We start from the raw sequence: 16,447 nt of genomic DNA, 5'->3' as shown, positions 1-16,447 counted from the left end.
GAATAAATGGGATGTGTCTAGGTATTTATAGAAAGCATAGGTGGGGGTTGGTTAATAAACGGTCTCGTTTTTGCAAGAAATTACGGAAATACCGGAGGGTTTTCGTGTGAGTTATCTGGTTCAAGGTACGCATGTGATGTGTGAGGTTGCACGGGGTTGTTATCCTACGCTCTGGCTCACGGTAAAGATGTTAGTGCTCGTTTGGTATAAGATTAGATAATTAAATTTGAGATTAATTTAAAATAATTTTTTCATTTTGGATTGAAATAAAATTGAAGAATAACTAATTTGTTATTGTAGTGTTATTTTTATTTTATGTTGAGAATGTAATAATAATTTTAAAATATTAATTTCGAAATAACTTATTTTTCAAATAAATATGCCTTACGGGTTTGATTTGAAGTGGTGTTGACCGTCCTATCAACAAGATTTACATTTGTTTGTTGGAGACACGTGTATTGTATTACTCCCTTTTTTAGCAAGTAATTATTTGTAATTCTAATGTATATAAGCCATTAAAGAGTAGCCATAGTGTGTTTAAGTTTAGGTTTAGGTTTATCTTTGCTTACCTTCTTTGCATTGATATTGTTCCAAACAACTTACTTTCCATTCAACATGATTTGAAATCAAAATGATAAAAGGTTAGAATTTTTGTTTAGATATGCAATTAGAATTTTTTAAGAAAATTTTCTCAATTCTTGTATAATTTTACCAAATAAGTAAATTATAATTTAAAATGGTGTGTCATTTTTACAAAATATAAACTTGTGAATTAAATTTTATATTAAAAATATTTAAAATGATGATCTCAAATTGCATGTGCAATATTGATTTGAAATTGTGATTTCAAGCATGTGCAAATATTGATTTGAAATTGTGATCTCAATCACATGCTTAAATCAAATTCTATCATGTATAGCTAACAAATTTCATGGTTTATCTAATTGTTGATACTTTATATGTTACCTTTATTTGTGATAAACCAATTAGAATATTAATAAATCTAATTAGATTTTGGTTTGAATCTCAATGTAGAGTTAATATATAGGTTTAAGATTGACGGAATATAAATGAAAAGTCATTACATGATTAAGGTAGATAGTTAGTAGGTAGGAGTGTGTCTCTGCTAGTAGATTGGTGTGCTTTATTTTGTTATACATGTCAATAATTGTAGTGATTTGCTTGTAGAGTCTTGGTCTTGGAGTTTTGATGGTGTTTTTTAGTTTTGGATAGTTTGTGTAGTAATATCTTATGGTAGTTTTATTATGTTTTTATCGATTGTTTTGTTACTAGCTACCTATTATTTCTTGTTCTTATATTATGTATTTTTTTCGAGATTGTTTCTATCTTGAGCAAGGGGCCCATAGAAAACAATCTCTCTACTCCCTTGAAGTAGTGGTACAAAGTACATACACTTTACCTTCTTTGTAAAAATATACGAAGTATGTTGTTTTTGTTTTTGTTGTTGTTGTATTACATAATCAACCTTCGACATGTAACAATGAATGCAACCCCACTATCTTTAATTCAGAATGCATACTTGCGAGTCGAGCTAATAGTAAATCGGATTCTATATTAAGTTGAGTAAGTATGTTTGATATATATGTGAAAAGATATTTTAAATTTTTTGAAGTTTTTTTAATATTTGATTGGTCAAAATGTTTTTTAAAAGAGTTTCTCGCTAGGAAAACAGGTTTCCTAAAATGGAGGAAAATAATTTTCCTAATAAAAATACCAAAACAAGTTTTAAGTGACATTACAAATTAATTGTCTCCTCTTCACCTCCTCACGCCGCCTCCAATCCCCACCCCCAATCCTACCGTCACTCACAAAACCCCACCCCTATAACATTCCATCCCCATAATGTTTTAGTAGATTGCACACATATATATTCCTGAATAATATTCTTTTCACATAACCTAACACTAGAAAATAAATAAGAAATTCAGTTTTTATTTTTTTTCTAAAAAAGGAGATTCAAGGAAAACATTCTCCTTCATACCAAATATGTCCTTAATTTCAATTTGATACGCATTCTTAAGATTACGAGTTATAAATGAGAAGTCAATATGCAGGCAATTCTATGTAAATTTATCTTTACTTTTCTTCATTGGATATTTTTTTTTTCAAACAATTTTGTAAAGAATCAAAATCAAGTACTTTATGTGCATCTAATTAATTCCAAGAATCAAAATCAAGTTTATGTGCGTCTAATTAATTCCATTGCCTGTTTGGTTATTATTGCTTCATATGTTATCCTTATTTGTGAAGTAAATCAATTAAATCTCTGATAAAGTCAAATTTGAATTTAGTTAGAATCTTAATTTCTAGTTAATATGCAAATTTAAGATTGACAAAATGCCAACAAGGGTTGTACTATCACAGCATGAAACTATTGTACTGCATGCTTCACAAAATATACAAGGGAAATTTTTCATTTTACTTTCTTTTCTGGCCTTTTTACTTGATGGTGAGGCACGTGGAAGGCTACGTGTTGAGTATCAACTACTTGCTATATATATATTGAACAATGCAGCCAATGTTGCACCACTTTGTAAGACTATCGACATCTCTCTTTCACAGTCCTCACTTGGAAAATTGAAATTATTGGGTCTCTGTGAGTTTGAGATTTCTCCTTCTTCTATTTGTACAATTTGTGAATTCTTGATTTCACAATTTGGTTGCTACAAATCTTCTACTGTAGTTGCGTTTATTTTTCATTTTTTCTAAAATTTCGACATGCATATCTGCAATTCTGTCTTAATTGAATATGGTTGTTTGAAAATAAATATCTAGGTACATCATTTGTGTTTCTGATTTTGGTTGTGTAAATTGGTAAGTATGAAGAATGAACTTAGAGTAGAAATTAGTATGCACCTAAGATGTTTGGTGAAAAGAAAACATTTTGAGAAACAGTATTTGTTTTTGTTTGCTCTCATTACTTCAATAGTCAGTAGTGTTGTTTTAAAACTTCATAATTACAGCAAGAAAACAAAATCACCGAACTCCTATTTTGCAGAAACATTTTCCCAAGCACACGGTATTGGTACGTTTTAAGGTGTTATTTGGTTCAAATATGCTTTCTGTTTTTCTATAAACTTATTTCAACTAAATACCAACCAATTTTTAGTTATACACATTTGTCAAACAAAACACAATTTATTTTAGCCTTTAATCCGAAGCTGAGTAAGTTCTATGCATATATCTTTCTGTTTGTAGGAGAAGTAGTACAATTTAGTTTTCAAGATTGTGCAAAGCTAGCTATATATTTTGTTCTGGTTTACCTGTGCTAGATCGATTTAGTGCTCCAATTTTCACAAACCCATGCATTCTCCTCAACCCCGGGACAAAAGAGGAATTTTTGTCATTACATGTCCTTTCTTTGAATATATTGTTTAATCCATGATGAGAAGAACTGGTCAAAAGATTTGAGTTAGGATGAGAAGTCGATTCCGGACATAGAGTATTTCCTTCTCATCGAAAGATGCCTACAACCTTTTCACCAAAACTCAAGAGAGATTGGAAAGAGTATTGAGTATTAACTATTGTTAGCATAGAAAAAATCTAACTTTGATGGTACAGAAACGGAATATCGACCAGGATAGTGATGACAACTTTAAGTTTCCAATTAGGGAGTCTAAGCGCGAACATTCTTCTACTGCGTATGTTGCTTGATTTTTCTGTCTTTCAACTATTTTTTCTTTGTGAATATGAGTTGCATTGTTCTGATTAGCAATTTTTTCACAGGATTTTTACAGGTCTACGCATATCTCCACCAGAACTTGCACTAACGTTGGAGCCTTTATCTGAAGCTGAGTAAATTCTATGCATATATCTTTCTGTTTTTAGGAGAAGTAAAATTTAGTTTTCAAGATTGTGCAAAGGGGCGGCATTTGTTAAATTTTGAAACCTCATATGCCCTTCCTTGATTGGAATTTTTTCCGCATTAGTGTAACCTTTAACCTGGACTATTTTATGGAAAAAGTTATTTGGTCATTGAATATCAGGTTAAAACCTCAACTTCCTTGAAAAGATATCGCTGACTTTTGCCTACATTTTGATAAGTTACAAGGTTTTGCCAATTTTCTTGCTCCCCAAAGTGTTCTTTATTAGGACATCAGATTTCTATTGTAGAAGCAATAGCTGCCGAATTTGAACCAAGAAGTGATTTTGAGAAAAAGTTGCTTCTCTTTTCAATGACCATGAAGTTGTTGAAGCTCATAGAAAAGATGGTGCAATACTTCTTGAACTTAATAAGGTATGGTTTGTCATTCAGTTTTTTTTATAGAGGAAATCGGTCACTGCAAATTTTATATTATTACCACTTTGGTAGATATCTGTAGAACATGTGAGGGAGCACCAAGACCAGCTTGCTAAGATGCATAATCTTCTTTTCCGACATGAAATGAAGGCAAAACGAGTCAAGAAAATAAAATCAAAAGCGTATCATCATTTGCAAAAAAAAAAAAAAAAAAAAAAGTAGATTGAAACAAGCAGGTGGCAGAGGTAGTTTCATTCATTACTTGTGTGTAGGGGTGATCATGGATCGGTTATTGATCAAAATCATAATCAAATCAACTTAATCGGTTTTTAAATTTCTAAAATCAAATCAAACCAACACAAAAAAATAACCGTCGGTTTGGTTCTTGTTGGTTTAGTTCGGCTCGGTTTGGTTTTTCGGTTTTTAACTTTAGTTAATGATAAAAGTTGAAAATTTTCTTAAAAAAATTCAATCCAACATATGAGATGTCAACAGAGTGTTGTTCTTCAACCTTGAAACTAAGATTCAATTTAGTGTTATACTTAGGCAAAATCATGAACAACACCATATGAACGCTTCTATAAAAGTATTTAGAAACTACATATAAGAGAATGATATGATAAACTCCAAAAAGTAAACACATAAATTTTTTGCTCAATAGGGACCAAAAAGAAAGTTTAAAACAAATGATTATCGATAGTCTAATAGAACTCACCTATAAAATTTCATAGACAATAAGATAATTTTTACAATTAGTATCATTTGTCATTCAAGGTGCGAAAATCATATAGAATCTGTACATCAATTAGATGGAGACATATGACTAAAAGTTCTATAACTAAAGTTAAATTCATAATTAAATAATATATAAATAATTTAAATATACATATGTATGTGTGTATATATATATATATATATGTGTATATATATATATATATATAATTTTTATCGGTTTGATTTTGTTATTTTGTCGGTTATTTTAGAGTAAAACAAAAATCAAACCACATAAGTATCGATTTTAAAAATTTAAAATCAAACCAAATTAAATCTAATCAAATGTTGGTTTTTTTAATCGGTTTGATTTGGTTCGCGGTTCGATTTGATTTTTAACCAAATCATGAACAGTCCTACTTGTGTGAACTTATGTACAGAGGCGGATCCAGAATTTTAAACTTGTGGGTTCCCAAGGGCTCCTTTCCTGCCACTAAGTTATCCCTTGGTTTAGTTATGGATTCCCACCTATTAATATTTATAACTTTTATAGTTATAACTTTTGACGATTTTTCTATATAATTTTAAGTCTTACGGTAGCGGGTGTGGGTTTCCGAGAATTCACACCCGCCACTGATTATGTAGGAGCAATGATTACATATTAGTGAAAAAAACTCTACTTTTCATGATGTAGGATAAGGTTTGATTACACTCTACCTTCCCTAGGTCCCCACCATGTCGGACTACATCGGGATCTACACTGTTTTAAAACTCACTAGTGGTAATCTATAGTGGTAATTTATACGGTGAATTAATCTGATAGGACTGGAGAATGTGAACGAGACAACAAGGACAAGAAATTTAGGTTGGGGCCGTGATTGATATGTTTTCGAGTAGCTTTATCCGTCGGAGCAGTTACAATTGCTTCAGCTGGAGCTATTAAGCACTGCAGGCCAAGGTCAACGTGGAGAGATTTAATTGCAGAATATGTATATGTAGTTCATATATGTATAATGGTTAAGTGGTCTTATATACTTGTAACTAAAAAATCAATAGTGCACATATTATACATAGCACAAAAATTTATCAAACGCGATTCATTATACTTGAAGGATACTAATTTTCCTTGACAGCTAAAATAAGGATAAAATAAAATATTGGGCACTAGTATAAATATAAATGAGAAGTCATTAAATTGATAAAGAGTTGAATCTTTTTTAGATATGAAATTTAAATTTTTTAAGTTGTATTCTTTTTGCCTAAATATGAATAATGCCACAAATTTTTAGAACTATCAAAATTTCTTCAATTTTTATATAATTTTATCAAATAAGTAAATTATAATTCATAACAAGATTTCGGAATATCCTGAGGTATCACATTGACAAATTGCATCTCTCCATATTCTTTTTATAAATGAATATTTACATTAACAGACTTTCAAATACGTACATGTAATTTTATAAAAGATTCATTAGTCAACAATGGTAGTAAGTAAATAATCTTTAATATAATTCTTTCATATTGTACGGACATTCTCTTTAGTTCTTTTTATAAATGAATATTTACAATAACAGACTTTCAAATACGTACATATAATTTTATAAAAATTCATTAGTCAACAATAGTAGTAATTAAATAATCGTTAATATAATTCTTTCATATTGTACTAACATTCTCTTTACGTCGAGCTTGATTTTTTAAAAAAGGAAAAATTAAAATGATGGTATTTTACAAAATATCAACTTATGGATCAAATTTACATTAAAAATATTTGAAATCGTGATCCCGAGTTGCACGTCCAAATATTGATTTGAAATCATGATTAAAAATACTTGAAATCATGATCCCGAGTTGCAGTCCAAATATTGATTTGAAGTTATGATTTCAAATAAATGTTCAGATCAAATTGCATTATGTATAGGTAACAAATTTCATCGTTTAACTAGTTGTTAATACTTTATACGTTACCCTTTTCTGTGATATAAACCAATTAAATATTAATAAATGTGATTTGGTTTTAGGCTGAATCTCAATGTCGAATTAATATATAGGTTTAAGATTGGGAAAATATAAATGAGAAGTCATTATATGATTATGACTAAGGCAGATTGTTAGGAGTGTGTCCCTACTAGTAGGTAGGTAAATGATGTTTTGTGATTCGTGTCAATAATTATAGTGCTTTGCTTGTAGAGTCTTGGTCTTGGAGCTTTGATGATGTTTTATAGTTTTCGATAGTTTGTGTAGTATTATTTTGTGGTAGTTTTATCTCTGTTGTTATCGATTGTTTTGTTACTAACTACCTATTGTTTCTTGTTCTTATATTATGTCATTTTTTGATACTGTTTTTATCTTGAAGCAGGGGTCTATCAGAAATAGTCTCTCTACCTCACTCTTGAAGTAGTGGTACAGACTGCGCACACTTTACCTTTCCAACTACTTTGTGAAAATATACTGAGTATGTTATCATTGTTAGTGTATTAAATAATTGATCCTCGACATGTAACAGTGAATGCAACCATACTATCTTTAATTCAAAACGCATACTTGCTAGTGGAGCTAATAGTAAATCGAGTTCGATATCAAGTTGAGTTAGTATGTTTGGTATATATGTGAAAGATATTTTCAAATTTCTTTTAAAAAAATAATATTTGATTGATCAAATATCTTTTAAAAGAGTTTCTCTCTAGAAAATTAAGTTCTCTAAAATGGAGAAAAAATTCCTAATGGATATAAAAAAACAAAAACAAATTTTAAGTGACATTACAAGTTAATCGTCTCCTCTCCACATCCTAACACCTCCAATCGACAATCCCAACCTCCCAACCCTCTCGTCACCCGTGAAACCCTACCCCGGTAACATTCTACCCTCATATTATTTTACTTGATTGGATACATATATTCCTGGATAATATTTTTTTTGTGTATTTATCTAACACTAGAAAATAAATAAGAAATCCAGTTATTTTTTAAGATAAATAATTCAAAGAAAACATTTTCCTTCATACCAAATATGCCCTTAATTTTAATTTGATACGCATTCTTAAGATTACGAGGTATAAATGAGAAATCAATATGCAGGTAATTGTAAATTTATCTTTACTTTTCTTCATTGAATATATTTTTTTTCAAACAATTTGTAAAGAATCAAATTAAGTTATGTGCATCTAATTAATTCCATTGCCTATTTGGTTATTGATGCTTCACATGCTATCCTAATTTGTGAAGTAAATCAATTAGACTTCTGATAAGTTAAATTTGATTTTAGTTAGAATCTTAATTTTTAGTTAATACTTAATATGCAAATTTAAGATGGACGAAATATAAACACAACTGAGAAGTCATTACACGGCCGATTCTTGAGACTATTGGATGAGACTATACTTACTATTGTTTGCAACAAATTTAATGTAATAGAAAATATATAGCAATTACAAATAAAATATGGAGAAAAATAATTTTATTTGATAAACAATGTGAGTACAATTTTATTTGTTTCCTTGATTCTTCTTGATCTCTTAATTATGCACATTCAGGATGGAATAATACTCTTCGTATAATTTGTTTTCCAATCAAATAAACTCTTACATATTTTGATTTGGAGCGATGTTGATCGTCCGACCAAGGAGATTTAGATTTGGTCGCTGGAGACGAGTGTATTTTATTACTCCTTTGTTGGCAAGTAGTTATTTGTAATCCTAACGGATATAATCCATTAAAGAGTAGCAATAGTGTGTTTAGTTTGAGGTTGAGGTTTATCTTTACTTACCTTCTTTGCATTGACATTATTTCAAATAACTTATTTTCCATTTAACATGATTTAAAATCAGACTGATAAAGGGTTGAATTATTGTTTAGGTATGTAATTAAAAATTTTTAAGTCATATTCTTTTTGCATAAATATGAAAAATCCTACAAAATTTTAAAACTACCAAAATTCCCTCGGTTCTTTTATAATTTTACCAAATAAGTAAATCAAAGTTCATAACAAGATTTTGGAATGTCCTAAGATACCGGATTGACAAATTGCATATCTTCATTTTTTTTTATAAATGAATATTTACAATAAAAGACTTTCAAATATGTACATGTAATTTTATAAAGATTCATTAGTCAATAATAGTAGTAACTAAATACTCTTTAATATAGTTCTTTCATATTGTGCTAACATTCTCTTTACGTTCTTTCTATAAATGATTATTTACAATAAAAAACTTTCAAATACGTACATTTAATTTATAAAGATTCATTAATCAATAATAGCAGAAACTAAATAATCTTTAATATAATTCTTTCATATTATACAGACATTCTTCTTATGTTGAACTTGATTTTTTTCTTACAAATTTTAAAATGATGATCATTTTACAAAATATAAAATTATGGATCAAATTTTATATTAAAAATATTTGAAATCATAATCCCAAATTACACGTCCAAATATTGATTTGAAATCATGATTTGCTTGTTCAGATCATATTCCATCATGTATAGGTAACATATTCCATCGTTTATCTAGTTGTTAATACTTTATATGTTACCCTTATTTTTGAAATAAGCCAATTAAATATTAATAAATTTGATTCAATTTTAGTCTGAATCTTAATGCCTAGTTAATATATAGGCTTAAGATTGGTGAAATATAAAGGAGAAGTCATTACATGATTAAGTAGATGGTTAGTAGGTAAGAGTAGTGTGCCCTTCTAATAGGTAGGTGTGCTTTGTTTTGCAATTCGTATCAATAGTTGTAGTGATTTGCTTGTAGAGTCTTGGTCTTGGATTTTTGATGATGTTTTTTAGTATCAGATAGTTTGTGTGGTATTATTTTGTGATAATTTTATTTCTGTTATATTATCGGATGTTTTGTCACTAGCTACCTATTTTTTCTTGTTTTTATATTATGTCGTTTTTTGAGACTGTTTTTGTCTTGAGTCGGGGATCTATCGAAAACAGACTCTCTACCTCACCCTTGAAATAGTGGTATAGACTGCGAACACTTTACCTTTTCCAGCTACTTTGTGAAATTATACTGAGTATGTGTCGTTGTTGTGGTATTACGCAATCGACCCTCGACATTTAACGGTGAATGCAAACCTAATATCTTATATTCAGAATGCATACTTGCTAGTCGAGCTAATAGTAAATTGAATTGATATCAAGTTGAGTTAGTGTATTTGGTATGTGGAAGATATTTTCAAATTTTTAAATTATTTTTAATGTTTGATTGGTCAAAATATTTCACAAAAGAATTTCTCTAAAATGACTTTTCTAATAAAAGTAGGGAAAACAAGTTGTATAAGTGAAACTTCAAGTTATTTGTCTCCTCTCCATCTCCTACCACCTCCAATCCCCACCCCCAATCCTCCAACCCTACCACCACCAACGAAACCCCACCCCTGTTGCTACCCTGAAACTCCCCCCCTGAGATCGGCCCCCCCCCCCCCCCCCCCTTATATTGTTTTACTAGACTACATACATATATTCTTGGATAATATTATTTTCACGTATTTACCTCACACTAGAAAATAAATAAGAAATTTAGTTATTCTTCAAAAAAATATTTTTAAGGAAAACATTTTTCTTCATATCAAACATGTCCTTAATTTCAACTTGATATGCATTCTTAAGGTTATGAGTTATAAATGAGAAGCCAATATGCAGACAATTCTATGTTGATTTATCTTTACTTTCCTTCATTGCATATATTTTTTCCAGATAATTTTGTAGAGAATCAAATCAAGTTATGTGCATCTAATTAATTTCATTGCTTATTTGGTTATTGATACTTCATATGTATCCTTATTTGTAACAAGAAAAAAAAAATCAATTAGATTTCTGATAAGTCAAATTTGGTTTTAGTTAGAATCTCAATTTCTAGTTAATATGCAAATTTAAGATTGACGAAATATAAATATAAATGAGAAGTCATTACATGATCGATTCTTGAGATTATTAAATGAGTTTGTACATACTATCATTTGCAATAAATTTTAAAGTGATAAAAAATACATAACAATCACAAATAAAATATGAAGAAATATAATTTTATTTGATAAATAGTATGAGAATAATTTTATTTATTCCCTTGATTCTTTTGGATCTCTTAATTATCTCCGTAATTCAAGATTCTTTAGTAGAGTATCTCTCAAAAGTAGGAAGATTTGGACCTCCATGCGATTGATTTGATAGTGAAGAACATAGGATAGACTTTTAGAAAGGTGCATATTTAATGCTTTAATCTCTTTGCGAATATCCCTGGAGTTTATGGGATATTTGACGCCTTAATATGTTAATCTTTAAATAGAGGTGATTTAGGATTTAGTGTTTTAGAGTAGCCTCCAAGCTAAGGTTTAAGGTAGAATAGTTTCCAAGGAACCTGACAAGGAATTGGGTCTTCATATAGAGTCTCACAAAATTTTGATGTCTACAAATATCTAATACTTCAAGACTTGTTAGGACGTAATGTTGATGGAATTCAAAGATGAGCTTTGAAGTACCTATGCTTCCATATTTGCAGTTTTGTAGCTCTAGATTTACAGATATAATTTGTGAGAGAAAAGACAAAAGGGCAAATTTTGTCCAACTAGGTGTATCAATTTGCTATTTTACTCGCAACAAATTTTGAAGTGATAGAAAATGGGTGAAAATCATTTCCCCCTCTCAACTTTACTTTAAAAATCAAACTCCTCCCTAACTTTAAACAATAAGCATTCTCCTCCTCTTTTTCCTACTTTTCTTTTTTAAATACCCATTTTACCCTTACACTATTAATCTTTATTTTTCTTTACCTCTTTTATTTATTTTTTAATATATATAGTAAATTTTTATAAATAAAAAGAAAATTCATTTCTAGACAAAAAAAAAGTGAGAAACATATATTAAGTATATAAGTTAGTGATGTTCTAAATGAAATAAATGACCATGATATGAAAATTTATTTATTAATAATAACTAAAACTGTAATATCTATTTATACTAGTGAAAATAACAAATAAAAATAATTTTATAAACATATTCCAATGCGTGTAATATAATAACATATAACAAAAATGGAGATATATTTTATATTAAATTAATTAAAAATTTTACTTATATTATAAATATATACTCCCTCTGTTCACTTTTACTTGTCACTATTTTATTTTTTGAGGTCAACCTGCATGAACTTTGACCAACATTTTAAGATCTATAATATAATATTTAAATTTAAAATTTAGATGATCAGAAAATATATGAAAAATGTTATAAGTTACAATCCTTCTTCATATTAATAAAATGAAAAAACATATCTTAAAATATTTATCAAAATTTATGTAGGTTGACCTGGAAAAACGAAAAGTGACAAGTAAAAAAGAACCTAGGGAGTATATCGAAACTTATGTGCATATATATATATATATATATATATATATATATATATATATATATATATATATATATATATTACACACGCACACACTTAATGCATGTAAAATAAGAGATAAGGTACAAGGTACCCCTAAACTATATCTGAAATTGTTATGACACACTTAAACTTTAAAGGGGACCTATTACCACCTAAACTCATTTTTCGCTGATCTGGCCGTCAAGTATCAAAATATTTTTGTACTTCTTTTGGGGGAGACGAAAAATATTTGTGCATTATCTCAATAAAATAACAATCATAAAAGATAACATTAGCTTTTGTGACAAGTTCATTAAAAAGGTTAAACTAAAAAATTTAAATAAAAATATATAAATACTTGACTAAAATAAATAATGTATACTATGAGAAAATATTGCTAATGCCAAGTTTAAAATAGACATTGTCAAGGTAAAAGGGATAGAGGGGGGAGGGGGGGGGGGGATGCTTATTATTCAAAGTAGAGGGGAGAGTTTAATTTTTAAAGTAAACTTGAAGGGGAGAAATGATTTTCGTCCGATAGAAAATATATAGCAATCTTAAATAAAAATATGGAGAAACATAGCTTTATTGGTAACAATATGAATATAATTATGTTGGTTCCCTTTATTCTTCTTGATTCTTGATTATTTTCGTAATTTGAGGGTTGTTAGTAGCGGATTTTTCGATCATAGAAAAATTTGGACCTCCATGTAATAGATTTGATCATGAAGAACATCGGTCAGGCATTGAAAAAGGCAGATATTTGACATTTCGATCTCTTTGTGAATATTCCAAAAATTTATGAGATTGACATGATTTAAATTGACGTAATTTAGGTTTACGATAAAATAACCTCCAAGATAGGGTTTAAGGGTAGAATAGCCTTCTAAAAGCCTAATAGGAATTGGGTTCTTCTTTTAAAGTCCCATAAATTTTTGATATCTACTATTATATTTGAGTTAAACTGCTTATTTATTAGTTAAGTTAATGGCAAATTAGATTTCATATCATGTCCATTCTTACATTCAGTTTAACATGGATTCTTAGGATTACAATGTATCAACGAGAAGTCAACACACAGGGTGTGTTTGGTACGAAGGAAAATGTTTTTCACAGAAAATATTTTTCTCAAAAATATTTTCTTGAAAAAAAAGTTGATTTCTTATTTATTTTCTTATTAATTTCAGGATGTTTGTGCTAAGCCCGGTTCAAATTTAAAATATAAAAAAATTATATCTAATTATTATTGAATAAGTATAATTTGTATTATATTTTTCTATTCATCGTTAATTTAAAGGCTAATCATATATAAATTTTCATAATTATTAAAATTCTTCATTATAAAATTGGATGATTTTTAAAGAAACATTCATTTATGGCGAAGTAAAATTAACAAATACCAAAGTACACAAGTGATTTTACAACAATATACTCAATATGATTTAACAAGCGGAGTTTGGAGAGATTAAAGGTACGTAAATCTTATTCCTATCTCATTAAGGTAGAGCGGTTGCTTTTGAAAGATCCTAAAATCAATGGTGGAGTCAGAATTTTCATTAAAAGAGTTCTGAAGTAAACGTATAAACTAATCGTAAGAGATTCAACATCTACTATATATACGTAAAAAATAAGGTTAATTGTATATAAATAGTATAGTTTTTCACCAAAGAGGATTTGAATGAATCCCTGACCTAAGGATAGCTCCGCCCTGCCTAAGCCACTGAAGTGATTCAATAATCTATAAACTAAAAATGATCAAATATAATAATTACAACATGGTGAAGATCATAAATTGAAAAAAAAATAAAATTTTGAGAATTGTTAGCATGTAATTCTATTTATTGAAATTAAAAAATTTGAATTTTTAAAATTGTGAGTTTTGAAATTTGAAGATGTGTTTGAACATGCATTTTATTTGAAAAAATTAAAATTTTATGAATGAATTTGAATGTGTTTGGACATGTATTTTCCTTGAAAAAATATTAAAGCTATTATGAATGAATTTGAAGATTAGATTTTTAAAATTTGATCATATTTCATAGCCTAATAGATATTTGAAGATTTTTTTTAAAAAAATTGCTTTCAAAATGCATGGACAAAAGTTAGCTTATTACAAAAATATACTCTGTTTCATTTTTCTTACCCTCTAAACTAAAAATAGATATTTTATTTTACTTATCTATTTAAGTAAATTAAGAGAGTTTTATTAATATTTTAATATTATTCTTATTGTTAAATAACTCTATAAATTAATAATGAAAAAATTTTATTTTCAAAATATTATTAATAAAATCAATTAAGTAAAATATACGTTGAATTAAAATTTTATAAAAAAGAATATACCAAATTAGTGGGGGCCAAATAATATGAAATAGATTAGTATAGGACAATTTGAGTAAGAAATACTTTTAAGAGATGAACGTAGCGGCCACAGCAAAAATAAAATCCTTAAAAAGCTACACAATACACCAACGGACCAATTATAATGTTCTGTGTGGAAATGACATTCAATTAAATGAGGGCAATGTAACAACTCGGAATCAAAATAATTCAAGACATGAATAAATTGATTAAAATAGGTTAAACATAATAATTTATTATATTTTACCTTTTTTTTTTAATTATCAACTAATAGAGTTAAACAGTAAAAAATATTTTATAAAACGTAATAAATTATTATCTTTTACACAATTTTTTTTTTTTAAATAATGTATTGTACCATCATAGTCAAATCAGTTCAATTTCAACTCCTTTTGCCTTCTTTGTTTGGATGAGTTGCAACTGCGCTCCAAAGATTATCACTTTTAATGGTGTTTCCCGATACATCTTAGTGGGATTCCTTTGTTTGCCAAGTTGTTCACCAATTACATATCAAGCACAGGGGAAAAGGGAAAAGAAAATGAAGCATTCTCTCAGGCCTAATTTGAAGTTCAAATATCTATTTACTCTGAATCACCTCTAATTGATGTTGCTTTGTATTAGTATGCACGAACTTTTGCAGCCTGGAATGCCCTGGTGAAACTTAGACAATCAATGGAGTTTTCTTCCTCAAGTAAAACTGAAGTCTTCATGTATGTCGCTGCTTGTGATATTTTATTTCGAAAAGGGTCTAATATACCCTTCAACTATTGAAAATGGTACATAAATACCCTCATTTCATCTTTAGGCTTAAAAATATCCTTCCATCTATCTATTTAGCTTAAAAATACCGTTAATGTATTAGAAATATCTCAAAAATGTCCTTCTTTCTTTATTTGGTTCAAAAATACCCCATCCACCTATTTGGATAAAAAATACCCTTAACATTAAATTTAAGTCCAAAAATGTCTCCTCCTTTAAATTATATTATTTTTTTTGGTTTCACGTAGGGGTAATGTTTTTTTGTAATTACAATTTTTTAATTATGATATTATATATTTTTTGGTGGAATAGATATGCATTAATTAGTATATTATTTTTTTGGTTTCACGTAGTGGTGGACTTTTTTTAGTTATAATTTATTTTATTATTATATTATTTTAGGATTTTTTTAATTACAACTTTTTATTATTATATTATTTTTGTTTTTTTTAATTATAGTTTTTTATTATTATATAGTTTTTGTGGGTTTTATGTCAAGGGTGAGTCTTTTTTTTAATTATTATTTTTTTAGTTTTAGGTTGGTACCAAGTTATCAAGTAATTTATGGTACATCATAATAGCTATATTTATGGTAATTTTTGTTTTTCCAAGAAATATATTTTTTCTATTTTAGGACTCTTAATTTTCTTTCATATATTTTAGGACTATTAATTTTCCTATATGTTTCGGGTTTTATATTTATATATTTTAGGACTCTTAATTCCATTCTATATATTTATTTAATAAAATAAAAATTAAAGAAAAAAATTAAATGATTTTATCTATTGTAAAGTCTTCTAAGGGAGAATGTTTTTTTAAAAAAAAGTTATTTTTTTTTTTTTTGGTTTCACGTAGGGATGTTTTTTATAATTACATTTTAATATATATAAGGAAAAAGATTAAATGATTTTATCTATTGTGAAATCTTCTAAGGGAGAATGTTTTTTTTAAAAAAAGTTATTATTTTTTTT

The 16,447-nt window shown here is 28.0% G+C and overlaps 1 long non-coding RNA gene across 1 annotated transcript; it reads left to right on the top strand.

Moving 5' to 3' along the window:
- The first annotated feature begins 2,326 nt into the window (after window positions 1–2,326).
- LOC107842097 lies at window positions 2,327–6,062 on the top strand. The gene is made up of 3 exons (XR_001665610.2): window positions 2,327–2,617; window positions 3,748–4,258; window positions 5,796–6,062. It is a non-coding gene; the product is annotated as an uncharacterized LOC107842097 (long non-coding RNA).
- Window positions 6,063–16,447: the final 10,385 nt, after the last annotated feature.

Source organism: Capsicum annuum, chromosome 9, assembly GCF_002878395.1.
Source record: "Capsicum annuum cultivar UCD-10X-F1 chromosome 9, UCD10Xv1.1, whole genome shotgun sequence".
Taxonomy (NCBI): domain Eukaryota; kingdom Viridiplantae; phylum Streptophyta; class Magnoliopsida; order Solanales; family Solanaceae; genus Capsicum; species Capsicum annuum.
The sequence above is the reverse complement of the archived record's forward strand: the minus strand, read 5'-3'. Positions and strand labels throughout refer to the sequence as shown.